Genomic DNA, 15,634 nt, shown 5'->3' on the forward strand with positions numbered 1-15,634 from the left:
AACCCTTGGAGACTCAGTGGCCTGGGCTGGGCCCCCTCACAGGCTTTAGAGGAAAGCTTGTGAGATTTAAGACCTAGCACCACCACCACCAACTGCAGGACTCTGGCCAGTGCCAAGCTCTTGGAGCTTGGGGTCCTAGGCCAGCCCACTGTGGGTAGCAGGCACACCTGGAAGGAAACTCGAGGCAATCACATGGAATGACCCAGGAAAAGCAGCAACTGGCAGTTCCCTGTCACCCCAGGCTTCTGTCATTCTACCTCCTATGTGGCCTCCATCAGCCTCCATTCTCTGTCCCCTCCAAGGCTTCTCTGCCCCTCCTGGCCTCAGCCCTACCCTGGGAGGGTGATTGTATTAGTCCATTTCATACTGCTATGAAGAAATATCCCAGACTGGGTAATTTTTAAGAAGGAGGTTTAATGGACTCTCAGTTCCCTATGGCTGGAGAGGCCTCACAATTGTGGCAGAAGGTGAAGGAGAAGCAAAGGCACATCTTACAGGGCAGCAGGCAAGAGCATGTGTGCAGGGGATCTGCCCTTTATAAAACAGTCAGATCTCACAAAACTTATTCACAATCACAGGAACAGCACAGGAAAGACTCACCCCCATGATTCAATTACCTCCCGTGACATGTGGAAATTATGGAGCTACAATTTAAGATAGATCTGGGTGGGGACACAGCCAAACCATACCAGTGATTTTTTCTCTAAATCCCTGTCAAATCAAGCCACATGCCTTCCCAGGGCCCCCCAAGGCTCCACTGCTCCAGTGCCCAAGTCCCCACATCAAAGACCCTTCAGCAAGAGCCCAACCCTCCTTTCTGGTCTTTCCTTTAACAAGCCTTCAGTGGATGGCGATGCCTCCAATGCCATGCACACACTTTCAATGCCATGTATAAACCTCCAACAAGATAAACACACCTTCAGCACCATGGACACGCCTCCAAACCCATGAACATGCCTTCAACAGGATGAACACACATCCAACCTGATGGACATGCCTCCAACACCATGGATACACCTCCAGCACTGTGGATACACCTCCATCACAGTGGACACACCTCGAACATGATAGGCACACACCCAATGCCATGGATGCACCTTCAATATGATGGACATACCTCAATGCCATGAACATGCCTCCAAATGCCATGGACACACTTCCAACACCATGGGCACATCTCCAACACCACAGACACATCTCCAACACCATGGACACTCCCATCACCATGGATATGCCTCCAACCCATGGACACCCCTCCAACATGGTAGACATGCCTCCAATGCTGTGAATTACTATAGAAATTACCCAGTCCCGGGTATTTCTTCATAACAGTATGAAAGCAGACTAATGGCCTTCAAAAACCATAGACACAGTTTTTCTTTTTTCTTTTTTTTTTTCCAGAAGGAGAGAAAGAAAGAAAAAAAGGAATGAAGGAGAGGAAGACAGAGGAAGAAAAAGAGGGAGAGAGAACAGGAATGTTGTTTTATTCTAAAAATGGGTATTGAAAACCTCTTTTATGCCAATAATTGTGCTTAATAATGGCCAATCAATATTTCATTTAAACCTATGATAGGTGTGATGCGATACTGATAAGAATGTATATTTTGTGTATTTAAAGTGGAGAGTTTTATGAATGTTTATTAAGTTTACTTGTTCCGGATCTGAGTTCAAGTCTTGAATATCCTTATTAATTTTCTGTCTCATTGATCTATCTAATATTGATGTTGAAGTCTCCCACTATTATTGTGTGGGAGTCCAGGGAGTCTAAGTCTCTTTATAAGTCTCATGTATCTGGGTGTTCCCGTATTGGGTGCGTATATATTTAGGATCGTTAGCTCTTCTTGTTGCATTGATCCTTTTACTATTATATCTTTGTTGCTTTAAAATCTATTTTATCAGGGGCAAGAATTGCAACTCCTGCTTTTTATTTATTTATTTATTTTTGCTCTCCCTTTGTTTTGAGTCTTTGTGTACCCTTGCATGTGAAATGGGTCTGGAGGCAGCATACCGTTGGGTTTTGGCTGTATCTTTTGATTAAGGGATTTAGCCGATTTAAATTTAGGATTACTGCCATTTGATGTTAGCTGGCTGTTTTGTCCATTCGTTGATATAAATTCTTCATTATGTTGATGCTCTTTACTTTTTGGTATGTTTTTAGAAAGGTTAATACTGGTGGTTTCTTTCTATGTGTAATGCTTCTTTCAGAAGCTCTTGTAAAGCAGGCCTGATGGTAATAAAATCTCTGAGTACCTGCTTGTTCATAAAAAAATTTATTTTTCCTTCAGTTGTGAAGCTTAGTTTGGCTGGATATGAAATTCTGGGCTGAAGGTTCTGTTCTTTGAGGATGTTGAATATTGGCCCCCACTCTCTTCTGGCTTGTAGAGTTTCTGCTGAGAGATCTGCTGTGAGTCTGATAGGCTTCCCTTTGTGGGTAACCTGACCTTTCTCTCTGGCTGCCCTTAGTATTTTCTCCTTCATTTCAACCCTGGTGAATCTGACGATTATGTGCCTTGGGGTTGCTCTTCTTGAGGAATATCTTTGTGGTGTTCTCTGTATTACCTGGGGTTAAATATTGTCCTGCTTTGCTAGGTTGGGAAAGTTTTCCTGAATAATATCCTGAAGAGTATTTTCCAGCTTGGATTCACTCTCTTCATCACATTCAGGTACACCTATCAAATGTAAATTAGGTCTTTTCACATAGTCCCATATTTCTTAAAGACTTTGCTCATTCCTTTTAATCCTTTTTTCTCTATTCTTGTCTTCACATTTTATTTCATTAAGTTGGTCTTCGACCTCTGATATCCTTTCTTCTGCTTGATCAATTCAGCTATTCAAACTTGTGCATACTTTGCGAAGTTCTCATGTTGTATTTTTCAACTCCATTAATTCACTTATATTCCTCTCTATATTGTCTATTCTTTTCAGCATTTCATCAAACCTTTTTTCAAAGTTCTTAGTTTCTTTACATTGGGTTAGAACAAGTTATTTTAACTCCCAGAAGTTTCTTATCATCCACCTTCTGAAGCCTACATCTGTTAATGGAACACAGTCCTTCTCCATCAGGCTTGTTCCATTGCTGATGAGGAATTGTAATCCCCTGTAGAGGGAGAGGCATTCTGATTTGGGGTATTCTCAGCCTTTCTAGGCTGGTTTCTTCCCTTCGTCATAAATTTATCCATCTGTCATCTTTGCAATTACCATCTTTCTAATTAGGTTTCTGAGTGGACGTCCAATTTCTTGATTCCCAGCACTGGAATCTGAGCAACCCACTGCGCCAGCCAAAACAGCGGCATTAAGACTGATGGTGGTCTTCTGCCTGGGAATCTCCAGTCTGGCTTCCTTCTTGAGTCCATAATAGGCAACTCTGCCTTCCCGGAGCTCCAAACGTTGGTCAGAAGGGGAACCAGTCCCGTTTGCTCTGCACCAAGAGCCGCCGTGCTGAGGCGCCAGCAAAACCGCCACGCCAGCCACAAGAGTCGCACTGGCAACCCGTGGGGCTCCTCCACAGGGAATCTCCTGGTCCGTGAGCAACAAAAATTCGTCTGAAAGTGTGGCATCCTCTTGTTCTCTGCACTTTCACTGGGAGCTACAATCCTGAGCTGTTAGCGATCAGCCATCTTGGATCCAAATCAAAAAAAAAAATCTCGACTGCCGGCGACGGCCAGGTATGGGCCAGACGCTCCAGCGCCACCCATTTTCAGGGCTAGTTGATTTGGCAGGTGAGTTGTTACACACTCCTTAGTGGATTCCGACTTCCATGGCCACCGTCCTGCTGTCTATATCAACCAACACCTTTTCTAGGGTCTGAAGAGCATTGGCATCGGGTGCCTTAACCTGGCGTTCGGTTCATCCCGCAGCGCCAGTTCTGCTTACCAAAAGTGGCCCACTAGGCACTCGCATTCCACGCCCGGCTCCACGCCAGTGAGTCAGGCTTCTTACCCATTTAAAGTTTGAGAATAGGTTGAGATTGTTTCGGCCCCAAGACCTCTAATCATTCACTTTACCAAATAAAACTGCATGGGGATGGGACGGTTGCGAGAGTGCCAGCTATCCTGAGGGAAACTTCGGAGGGAACCAGCTACTAGATGGTTCGATTAGTCTTTCGTCCCTATACCCAGGTCAGACAACCAATTTGCACATCAGGACCACTACGGACCTCCATCAGAATTTCCTCTGGCTTCACCCTACCCAGGCATAGTTCACCATCTTTTTTTCACAGTTTTTCAACACCATGGACACACCTCCAACGCCATGGACATGCCTTCAACACCATAGACACACCTCAGCTTCCGCCCAGACAGCAGCTTCTCTCCACACCTGCCCTCTCAGTGGTTCCATTTTCTTCCTCCATTTCTCTCAACAAACCTCTACCTTCCCTCTCTGCCTCCCTTCCCTGGATCCTGGAGGTCTGAAGGTGGCCACTCCTCTGCCCCATGCCTTCTGAGCAGGCAGGTGCACAGTTCCAAGCCCAGTGAGACCTGGCCACACTGGAGACCAGGCAGTGAAAGCCATCCCCTCCTCCAAGTGCGGTGTTCAGCCTCCAGGACATCCTCTGCCCATTTCTCTTCTCATGTGCAGAGTTTAAAGACAAAATAAAACTAATCTTAGCCAGGACTAAGATTGTAGCCCTCCCTGTAGAGATGTCAGTGGCCTGGTTCTCTGCAGACCTGGCCGACCATGCATGATATTTGGTGCTTGGGGCCTGAGGAGCTGTGATGCAATCCCTTCCTGGCCAGCAGCCTCCAGGCCCCCCTCCCTGTGCCTGAGCTCCCTCACCTCTCCCTAGTTCTATTCTGGGATCCTCCCCTTCCTCGCTCTTCCCCCAGCCTCACCATAGCCAGGTCAGAAGTGCCTTTGCCTGGCTTCTGGGATAACCTCAGATACTGTTCACTGCATGCTGACTGTGCTCAGACTTTAAATCACTCATGTGTTTAATCATCACAAAAACCACTGAGTTTGGAATCTAATGTTTGTAATCTCATTTTTCAGATGAGAAATCAGCCTCAGGGACGTTAAGAGATGCAGAGTTTTGGATCCAGCCTTCTCTGTCTCCAAAGTTTGTTCTCTTAAGGACTTCCCCATACGGAGTATGATGTCCCTGTCATAAGGATTAGCCAAGCAGTGGTGGTGATGAATCAAGTGTGTCAGTTCCTTTCCCGGTGTAACCATCACGCCAAAGACTAAGCAGCTTCAAGCAGTGACTTTCTGTGTTCACAATCCTGAGTCGGTCATTTGAACAGGGCTCAGCTGGGATGGTTCCTCTGCTCCACAGTACGCTGTCTGGGCTCACACGAGCCTTTGCAGTTTGCTGGCCTCGCCTGCACATCTGACAGGAGTAGTGGGCGTGGTTGGGCCGTGTGTGTTCCTCACGAATTGCCACTGCCCCAACCCCACTACTAGAATCCAGTCCCTCACTGGCCCTCGGCCATCTCACCTGCCAAAGACGTCAATGCTGATAGGCCAGGGAAGAGCCTGGACCTCGAACCAAAGTCACAAAGCCTCAGAGCAAAAAGGACCTTGGCAAAGCCTGAGGCAGCCTGCCCCATGCTACATAGGACAAGCCCAGGCTGAGAATGCAGGGCATTTGCTCAACGCCCAGAGAAGTCTTGGCTCTAAGCTGGCTAGGTCTAAGCCACTTCCTCAGGACCTGCTCCAGGAAGCCCTCCTTGACCTGCCTGTCATTCTCAGTGCCCATCTGTGAAGTGCTGACTGTACCTGAAGGACCAACAGGTGCCTGTCCCCTGCACATTCAGCCTGACAGCCTGACCTGCCCAGGTCCACCCTCGGCCTGTGGGCAGGGTCGTCTCCCCTGTCCAGTGCCAGTGTCCACATCTGTAAAATGCATGTGCTACCCTCCCCTGCTAGCCCCACAGGTGCTATGAGGACCCAATAAAATGAGATGAGAGACACAAAAGCTTTTTGTAGAGTGATGGTGAGGACAATGAGGAAGAGTATGATGAAGAGGGCTCTGGAATGTTAAGCTGAGTCCCCTTGATGCCTGGGGAGTGCTCCTGGTGGGTGGCTCATGCTGTGTCGACGTCTGCCCTGCTTTTCAGTGTCTGTGTAGGCAGCTTGGCCCTACAGTGAACATCTGGAACATCTGCGAAGAGAAGTGCACTGTGTATAAATGAGCATTCACAATTGCTCACACATGGGCAAACACATGCACACACACCATTCACTCCCTGCTTGGAGGAGAGGTGGTCCCGCCACTAGACTAAAGTCAGCCTACACAGATCAAGACGGCAGTGGGCAGCAGGAAGTCCCACTGTCCGTGCTTACCACTGCCAGCATTGGGCCGAAGTTATGAGCAAGCATTTGGGACATGAAGCTGAAGCCAGCTGCCCTTCCAAGCTTCCCTGAGCAAGAAGGAGGGCTCACGGATCCTTAATAAGTGCTCAGGTAGTGTTTGTTGAGTGACCAAATGACTGAGTCTCCTTCAGTCCCAGTGAGCTTCAGACAGCTCGGCCAGGGCCACACACCCTCCCTGTGGACAGTCCCACCAGAAGAGCCACCATACCATGCAGGTCAAGGCACCAGTGTCCCCTCTGCCACTGAGGTGCTGGCACAGGGAGCTGTGGCCAGGGAAGCAAAGCTGCAGGTTTGGGTACAGTAGGGGTGCACGGGGTGCCTGGAGAAGTAGCACAGCAGGGGGAAGGTGGCACCCAGTGGGTGTGAAAGGTGCTTTCTGCTACTGGCCCCCCATTTGTTCTGAGTAATTGTGTGCAAGGTCGCCCTTGAGCAAGGAAAACGCAAAAAGCAACTCTGTGTCTCCTGTCAAAACTCGAAGAGGTTAAGTGACTGAGTAGTGGAAGATTTAACCTGGCAACCACTTAGGTTTGGTGCCTTTTGGGAAATCGTGAAGGGGTCTCAGTTGCTGTTCTGACAGGAGAGCTGCAGGGGCCTGTATAGCCAAGAGTGGGGCTGAGAGTCTCAAGGACCCCAAGGGAGGCGTAGGGGCCAGAAAGAGGCATAGAAACTGCTCAGAGGGAAAGAAAGGGAGGAGGAACCAACGGGCCTTGTGAGCAGGGGCAGGAGCTGGCCAGGTCTGGAAGGCATGGGGCTGGCACTGCCTCTCCTGATGTCCCAGCTCAGGACAGCCGAGGCGGGCATGGCAGGGCCAGACCACAGGGAAATAGGAGCCTGCAGGAGGGACGTGGGCCAGGTCAGAGCAGAAGGGGATGGGGCTGAGCATGGAGGAGAGGACCAGGCGTGGCTACACCTGCAGTGGGGCATGAGGGAGACGGGTGCTCTGCCACTTCTCTGCATTCCTTCGTGTGGCATGTGGCCCTCAAGAGAGCAGGACTGACTGTACCTCCACACTAGGCCTGGATGTGCCCAGCACACAGAGGGCCAACTCTGCAGACGGCCCCTGCTCAGGATGGGTAGGGAACTACTGTCTTCTGGAGGGGCAATGGCCCAGCCCTCAAAGACTCCTGCCCACCAGTTGGAAGTGCCCTCACCCTCCAGAGAGACCCCAGACCCCTGCCCGCCAGGCAGTAGCACCCCCGGCCCCTGGTCCCTCTACAGTGCATGCTGTTATAGCACTAGCCTCGCTGAGGGGTCCTCAGCCTGGCATCTGCCTGCATGTAGCCATCCTCCTCCCTGCTCACCTGGTTTGTCCTCTGACGTCCACCCCCACCCACTGCATCACCGTGCTTTGCAGACACAGGCTTGACAGAGGAGGACCAGCCTTGGGCCTGTGGGCAGCTGATGGGCCTGACTGTGGAGGGTGGCTCAGGACAGGAGCTCCAGCTGGGAGCAGCCAGCCCAGCACTGAGTACATGCAGGAGAGGCCATGCGGAGCCCTGGAGGCAGTGACACCTGCTGGGGACTCAGGGGGCCCCTGCGTCTACAGGTGGTGAGAGGCAGCATCAGAAGAAGGTTGGGTGCCTGGGGCAGCCTGGCCCATGTCACAGGGCTGCAGGGTACAGGGCCTGGGCCACCCGTGGGGCCTGAGGACTCCTTGAGGACAGCTGGGCTGGGCCAGCCAGCTGAGTGCTAGGAGGAGCAGTGCCCTGCACTGTGGCCGAGCAAAAGGGCAGATCCTCAAGGGGGTAGGCTGGCCCAGGAGGGTTCCCGTTGCCCCTCAATGGCAGCCATGGGGTACATGGGTGCTGGGACCCTGACTGCCGGGCTGGGCTGGGCTTCCTGCGGAGACAAGAGGCCTGAGGCCCAGCAACCCCAGGTGGACCTCTGGCTCCACCTTCTGTCCTGGAGACCCTGGTTCTCTGAGCCACCCACCAAAGCCGAGGCCACATGGCCGGTGGTGAACAGACTAGGACACAGAGGTGGGGGCTTTCCAGGGTGAGGCACACCCAGCCAAGCAGTAGGCCAGGGAACACACCAGGAAGACAGGACATGTCCCCAAGTCCCCAGGGGCCCAGTCCAGGGAGGAGAGGGAGGTACAGTCAGTCCTGCTCCCTTGATGGCCACATGCCACACAAAGAAAGCACAGCAGAGGTGGCTGGTCCCCTGCCCCCCTCAGGCCCCAACCGCAGGTATAGCCAGCTGAGAAGGAAGTGAGAAGGCAGTGGACCTGGGCCCCATCATCTCGGCGCCCCTTCCCTGAGCAGGCCCGGGAGACCCCACAGGACTCTTCCTGCCAGAACCCGGGACCCAAACCTATTCCACGCAGAGCCTGGCTCCCAGCCACAGACCTGAGCCCACGCCCTGTTTCTAGGTCTCTGCCCTGTGGCCCTGAAGAAGCCCCACGCTGGAAGGTGAGGGCTGCTGAGAGCATCCCTGAGGGGCCACCTCAGAGGACCCTCGAGGGCGACGGCAGAAGGGGTCCTATGAGATGCCAGCCCACCAGTATCCATGAGGTGCCTGTGCCCATGAGGACAGTGCTGGTGGGCACAGAATCTTGGGGGCCCAGGGCACTCTGGGAGGCCACCTTGCTCGCCTGGGGCCCTGGGAGGTGGAGTGGGGGTGAGCAATGTGCTGTTCAGGAAGCAGGAGCACAGGTGGGCAGGCTGAGCCCATCTCAGCTCCTGGGACTGAATCCCCCCTGCCCCGTCCTCCCTGAAGCCCTGCAGGGACTCAGCTCGGACCGCCCCTGCCACCCTGTGAAGGTCAGACCTGGGTGGGGAGGAGGGGGAGGAGTGTACTGCCGGCCAGACCTAGGGTGGATGGGGTGACAGCTGGCAGAGGGAGAGTGAGCATTCAATCCTGACCCGGAACACGGCACTCGGAGAAACAGTTCAGGATCGCAGACAGGAGCTTGGACATTTCCGAGGCTGTTTTCCTCGTCCTTCCTCCCTCTCTGGGGCATGAGGCTGAAGCTTTCACCATTAAGCATGCCCCTGGAGCCCCTAAATCTTGCCTGCACGTTCTGTGCCAGCTTCCACGGCCTGCTAATGTCACTGCAAAGGCATCTGGCTGGCCCCGGGGAGCACTCACCGATTGCACTCAAATGTTAAGTGAGCCCCAGGCCCCCCTCCTTCCAAATGTCACTTTCTAAAGAGATGCAGTGAGCCTTGGCTGCCCCTCCCAGGCACAGGCAGTCAGGAGGTCTGACTGCCTTTCCCAGCCCCAAATCCCACCCTTCATGCAGAAGTAAAGCAGGGCTCCAGGGCATGGAGGTCCCCCGTGTACCTAAAGCTTACCACAGTGGTGAGCTCTACCCATTTCTAAGCACCAGCAGATGCGCACCTGCTCCAGGCACCTTCGCTGACAATCACATCCAATTCTCACACGACCTCAACAGAAGATGATTTTCCCAATTGTACAGCTAAGGAAACCGGGTTCAAGAAGCACAGTCATTTGCCATGGGCACTGTGGCCAGGAGAGTGGTGCTCCCACACATTCTGTCTGCTCCTCCACTCTCCCAAAGGACTGTGGGGACAGATACCATGTCCGTTCTAGGCCAAAGTCCAGAAGAGCCAGTGGCTGGCTGCAGTTCCCCCCCACCCCTTCCTGCAGTGTCCAGCAGTATCACCAAAGGTGAGCCCGGAGTGACTCTGTGGAGCAGAACCCCCAGCCTCATTCAGCCACCCCCACCACCTACTGCAGACTGCATGAGCAAGAAGTAGCCACTTCCACTGCACGTCCCCACAGCTGGGAGCTCTTGGAGAAACTGAGTGCCTGTGGCCACAGGCGGCTGCTGCTGCCTCAGTGCCCATCATCCACCAAGTTCTCCCCGGGAGGGACCGAGGGCCAATCCTCTGAAAACACAGATAACTGGGGGCCTGGCTCTTGGCATGGGGGTGAATAATCCTAATATAGGTGGAGCATCCCAAATTCAAAATGTTCCTAAGTCCAAAACTTTTTGAGCACCAGCATGACATTCAAAGGAATGCTCAGTGGAGCATTTTGGAACTCAGATTTCTAGATTTGGGATATTCAGCCAGTAAGTATAATACAATAATCCCCAAATCCAAAGAAATCTGAGACACTTCTGGTCCCAAGCATTCCAGATCAGAGATATACAACCATGATACGAACAGCAGATGCCAAAGGCTCATCGGCACAGCTTGTACGTCCAGGCAGTGCGGCACAGGCTTGCTGCTATTTGACCCATTCAGTTCTGGTCACAACGCTGGCAGTGCCCGTCTGCAAGGACCCAAGACCCTCAGCCCTAGGGACAGGCCACAGGTGTGGTCTAGGCAGCGGCCCTCAGCCAGGCATGATCAGGGGATGAAGCACCCACATCCCCACCCTCGGAGTAGGGCACTTCTAACCTGTGGGACCCACATCCCAGATTTTTCTTCCTCTTAGGGATATTCCTGGGAGAGGAATTGCTGGGTCACATGGCAGCACCATCCTTCTGTTTGAGGATGTGCCCAGCAGCCTTCAAAGGTAACCGCACCATGCCACATTCCCCCCGGCAGTGTCTGAGGGGTCCGATTTCTCCAGCTCCTCGTCAACACTTGCCATCCTGTGTTAGCAGGTGTGAACTGGTATCTCATTGTGGGTGTTCGACATTTGCTATACCAAACTTTTACAAACGTTTTGGAGCCCACATCCCTCTCTCCCTAAACACCCGTGCACTCTCTGCAAAACGAGGATGCAGGGTGCCCCTTGGGACACACTGACCTCACACAGATCCCAGCCCAGTTGAGCTTCAGGTGCCACTGTGATCACCGCCTTGACAAAGACCCCCCCCCCCAAACAGCTGCTTCCAGAGACATCTCACACACACCAAAATAAGCCACTCACACTTGATTCCTGGCCTCAGAACCTGCTTCTAGGGTACTCCAACCAAACAGAACAACCCTCTGAAGGCTCTGTTTTATGGACGGGGAAACCAAGGCACGGAGTGCAGTGTGGCTAGGGCCCCACATGCTCATCAACTGAGGAAAGGATGGACAAAATGCCCTCCATTCACAACAGAACAATGTGCCACGGTGAGGCGGAGTGCCACATGGCCCTAGGCCACAGTGTGGGCGAGCCTTGAAATCCCTAGGAAACTGAAAGAAACCAGACAAGAAAACCACATGTTGCCTGATGCCACTCATGAAATTGCCCACCAGGCAAATCCAAGGACAGAAAGTGAAGAGGGGGCTTCCGAGGGCTGCCAGGGGGCATGGAAGGGGTGGGAGCTAAGGGCACAGGGTTTCTCTTTGAAAGTATGAAATGTGCCAAGATGGACTGTAGTGCTGGTGGCACCGCCCCGTGAATATGCTGCGCTCTCACAGGTCGTACCCTAAAGCCATGAATTGCATGGTGTGTGAACTGCGTCTCAGTAAAACTGGTTTTAGAAATGTTAAACAGCCTTGTTCTTCAAAGTTCCACAGTTTTCCTCTCAGGAGACCTTCTGGGAGCCTTTCCTGGGTCGACTCCGGGGTCTGCAGATGTCTCTGAGTCCCGCTCACAATTTGACCTTGACACTTTTCTCGAGCAGTTTTCTGCAGAGCTGCCTCTGGAAGCTCTGAAACAGGCCAGGTTTGGAGCGGGACAGGTGACCGGGCTTCCCCACCACCAACCCCTGGCTCAGAGCCGCTGTGTCTCCACAAATGGAAGGAGAGCAGCAGCCTGGCTGTGGGAGGCAGGGGACACAACGGGCACCCTCATTGAATAAACAGTGCCAGCAGCCCAAAGGACCAGAGGAAAGAGGCCACACCGCGGTGAGGGGCATCTCTGTTCTGCGTGGTGTCACGTGGGAGTTTTCCACTTGCATTTCCTTTGCTTACGAGTATCATCTAATCTTTCCCCCCTGGACAGGTAAAATGAGGATGATTTCAAAAAGAGGAGAGAAAAAGAGTGAGCAGGCTCCATCAGGTTCGGATGTCTTTTTCACAACTTTGTGAAGCCAGGACGCTGCTTTCTGTTTCCACTGGGTCCTGGATGCAGCGGGAGCCGCCAGTGAGGGAGGTTGGGAGTGCCAGGGCTCTCAGGGTTGGGGGACCCTGCTGGGCGGTGGGTGGGGAACCAGGCCCCCAGAGCAAGGCCTGCTCCTGGGAAGGACGGCATCCTCAGGGCCTGGGCAGGGAGGCAGGCGGATGAGCAGGTGGAAGAAGGGCCGAGGCGGGCAGGGGGCATTTCCTGGCTGATCCTCTTCATTTCTCTCCCTTTCATGACTGATTTCCGCCTCAATTGGAGTAATTACTCTCTACTCAGCGTCATTTCTTTCCTCCATTCAAGGAGGGAAAAAACACACCAGCATCTCTTTGGAGACGGAGGAAATTCTTTCAGACCCTGCACAGCTGCTCTCTGCAAGGCGGGGAAGAAGAGTTCTTCAATGTTTCACTGTCTTGTCCCCGAAAAAAGCCCTGTCCTTTCTCGAGGGAGTGTTGTGGCTGGTGGTCTTCGCATTCCTGGGGGTCTTCAGAACCCAGGCCTCTCTCATCTCCAAGTGGCATTCAATCCAAGACCCTCAGGTGGGCAGGCGGGGGAGCCAACAGCCAGCTTCTCCCCTGCAGGAGATGAAGAGATGAGGGCAGAGAGGGGCCATGCTGAGCCCCTCCCACCTGACCACTCTGCCCCACCCTGAGGCCCCAGGTCGAAAGGCACAGCCTCCACAGGTGTGGAGACGGAGCTGGCAGCACCACGCCAGGCTCCAGGAAGCTCTGCTTCTGGGACCTTCTCCAGGAAGGGGTCCCGCTCCTTGAAGTCTGGCCAACAGTTCCCAGGAGCTTAAGTGTGCCATGCATGGGAACAGACTGGGGACACCAGGTGAAATGAGACCTCCAAGGAGCTTCCAGTCCCAGAGTGGAGGAAAGCAGAAATCACAGCCACACAGCTGTGCATAAGCGAGCAGAGTGCAGGAGGCAGAGGGAGAGGCCTCTCCCAGGTCCCAGCCTTGGGAAGCTTCCTGGAGGTGGTTCCAGGAGCTCTAGGGGTCTCAAAGTGGGGACAGAGTGGAAAGACCCTCCGGTGGAAGGAAGAGGAAAGGCCCAGGCATGGCAGTGGAAGTTTCAGGATGGGATGGGGAAGAGGCTGGTGGAAGCGGACACACAAGACGGAGCGCGGATCAGAGGCAGCCTGCTTGGAGGCTCAGACCCATCCCTGCCTTCCGGGAAGCCTCCGTGAACTTGGGGCTGAGCCTAGTGGCTGAGCACCCACCTGCCCAGGGCATCCTGAGCTTTGTGTCTGCAGGGATTGAGGTTCTCTCTTCCCCTGCTGGATGGAGGCCCCAGGGGGCAGTGAATTGGCCTCCCATGCTGCCTTAGCAAATTGCCACACACTGGCTGGCTTAAAACAATTGGGGTCAACTCGCTCCCTATTCTGGAAGGCTGAAGTCTAAGATCAAAGCTTTGGCAGGGCTGGCAGGCTGGCATCTTCTGGAGGCTGTGAAGGGGGAGCTGCTCCAGGCCTCCCTCCCAGCTTTCGGGGTGGCCAGTTCCAGGCCTCCCTCCCAGCTTTCGGGGTGGCCAGCACCTGGTGTTCCTTGGCTGGGGAACGCATCTCTCTGACCTCCGCCCCTCATCACACCGCCTTCTCCTAGTGTCTCCGTGTCTCTGTCGACACCCGGCATCCTCCCCTCTCTCTGCGTCTAAATTCCCCTCTTCTCATAAACACACCAGTCACATTGGCTTGGGGCCCACCATTCTCCAGTGTGGCTGCCTCTGAACTTGATGACATCTGCAAAGACCCTGTTTCCAGAGACGCTCATGTTCTCAGGTGCTGGGATTAGGACTTCACATGGATTCTGGGGAGCCCACAATTTAACCCAAAATAGACCTTGTCTACATTGCTCACTGGCAAGCACGGGGCAGCCACGTGGGGGGCTCCCACCGCATGTCTGCGGATTGACTAACTGCCCCACTCCACCACTCCCTCCTCAGGAACATAGCTCTCAGCACCCTGGGCCAGCGTCACCGAGGCACACAGCAGCCGACTTGAACGTCTGAGTTTCATTTCATGCGAGCAGAGAGACAGACAGCTGACTGGGTCCCAGCCACAGCTTGAAGGAAAGAGCCCTCCAGCAAGGGGACAGCGCTTCCGTCCTCCACTTGTCTGGGGGCCCTCCCCGGGAGGACAGGAAGGTATGGCCCCTCCAGGGAAGGGACAGAACTGTCCCCAGACTCAAACCTCCCTGAAAAAAACCTGCAGAACGCACAGCAGTTAGTGTGATTTATTAATCTGCCAGGAACTTTTCAAGATCTTAATTTGAAATTTAGAATCTGCTTTGCTGGGTAACAAAAACACCCAATGCCAGGAACGGTTATCTTCCCGTCCGTCCGGCAGTCCAAGTGCCAGCAAACGCTCCTCTTTTCTCTGAGCCGCTCACGGCAATTTTCAGCTTTTTCTCCCTGTATTTGGAACAAGTGCCCAGTTCATGAAAGAAAGCACCAGTGGTGGGCTTTGGGGAAAGCCGAAGAGGGACCCTGCCAGTCTGTGATTAGAATACAAGGCGGAGGATCAAGGTAATTAATTTTTTTCACTTTCTCCATCAGCTCCCGCAAAGCCACGTGAATTCCATCTGCTTCCGTAAATAAAGCTTCTGGGCGATAACATTAATTAGCGGCATCAACTTTTGCTCATCCAGCTGGAGATAGCAGGTAGTTGGGAGAGAGGATTAATTCCTATTTTAATTAGAAATTTACATTCTCGGCAGCTTGGCCTCCAGCCGCGAACAATGTCGGTGCCCAGTGGCAGATTCCAGCTCCTCCCCAGTGTGCCGGCTTCTGAAAGGGCACCGCAGACATCTGCCCCCAGAGGGCCAGCCCGGCCGGCACGGGGCTGGTTGATTAAAGCTGAAGTGATGGGATGAGAAGCGTCCTTCATACGGTCACTGGTCCTGCATGGGGCTGGTTCCTCCGGGAGCCACCTTCCCACCTCCAGCTTCCAGCAGGTGGGAGTCCCCTGAGTCCATGCTGTCCTGGGTGGAACAAGAGTGAAGCCCCAGAGGAACAGGCCGCAGCAGTGGGTAGCTGACCCTGCCCCATCGCCAGGAAGACGTTTGTCTTTCATGAACTCCATGTGGGAAGAAGGCGTGCAGCTGAGAGGCCTGGCCTGGCGTGTCCTCAGGGGTTATGTGTGGCAGCCATGGGTCCCTGCTCACGGAGATGCACCTGGCTGGCCCCACCCAGGCCTAGTGACTCAGACCCCAGGCAATCTCAGTGTCCTCTGGAGCCTGACAGCCCTGGCGTAGGGAATGCGGGACTGGCCATGCTCCACCTGCACACACGTGTGCTGTGCACCAGTGAAGGATAGCCACGGCCTCTGTATAATGTATGTGTCTGCATAA

The 15,634-nt window shown here is 53.5% G+C and overlaps 1 pseudogene; it reads right to left on the reverse strand.

Annotated features, from left to right (window-relative positions):
- Positions 1-3,566: 3,566 nt before the first annotated feature.
- Positions 3,567-4,237, reverse strand: LOC144579846 (28S ribosomal RNA; annotated as a pseudogene).
- Between the last annotated feature and the right edge of the window lie 11,397 nt (positions 4,238-15,634).

The sequence above is a fragment of the Callithrix jacchus genome, chromosome 16, assembly GCF_049354715.1.
Source record: "Callithrix jacchus isolate 240 chromosome 16, calJac240_pri, whole genome shotgun sequence".
NCBI lineage: Eukaryota > Metazoa > Chordata > Mammalia > Primates > Cebidae > Callithrix > Callithrix jacchus.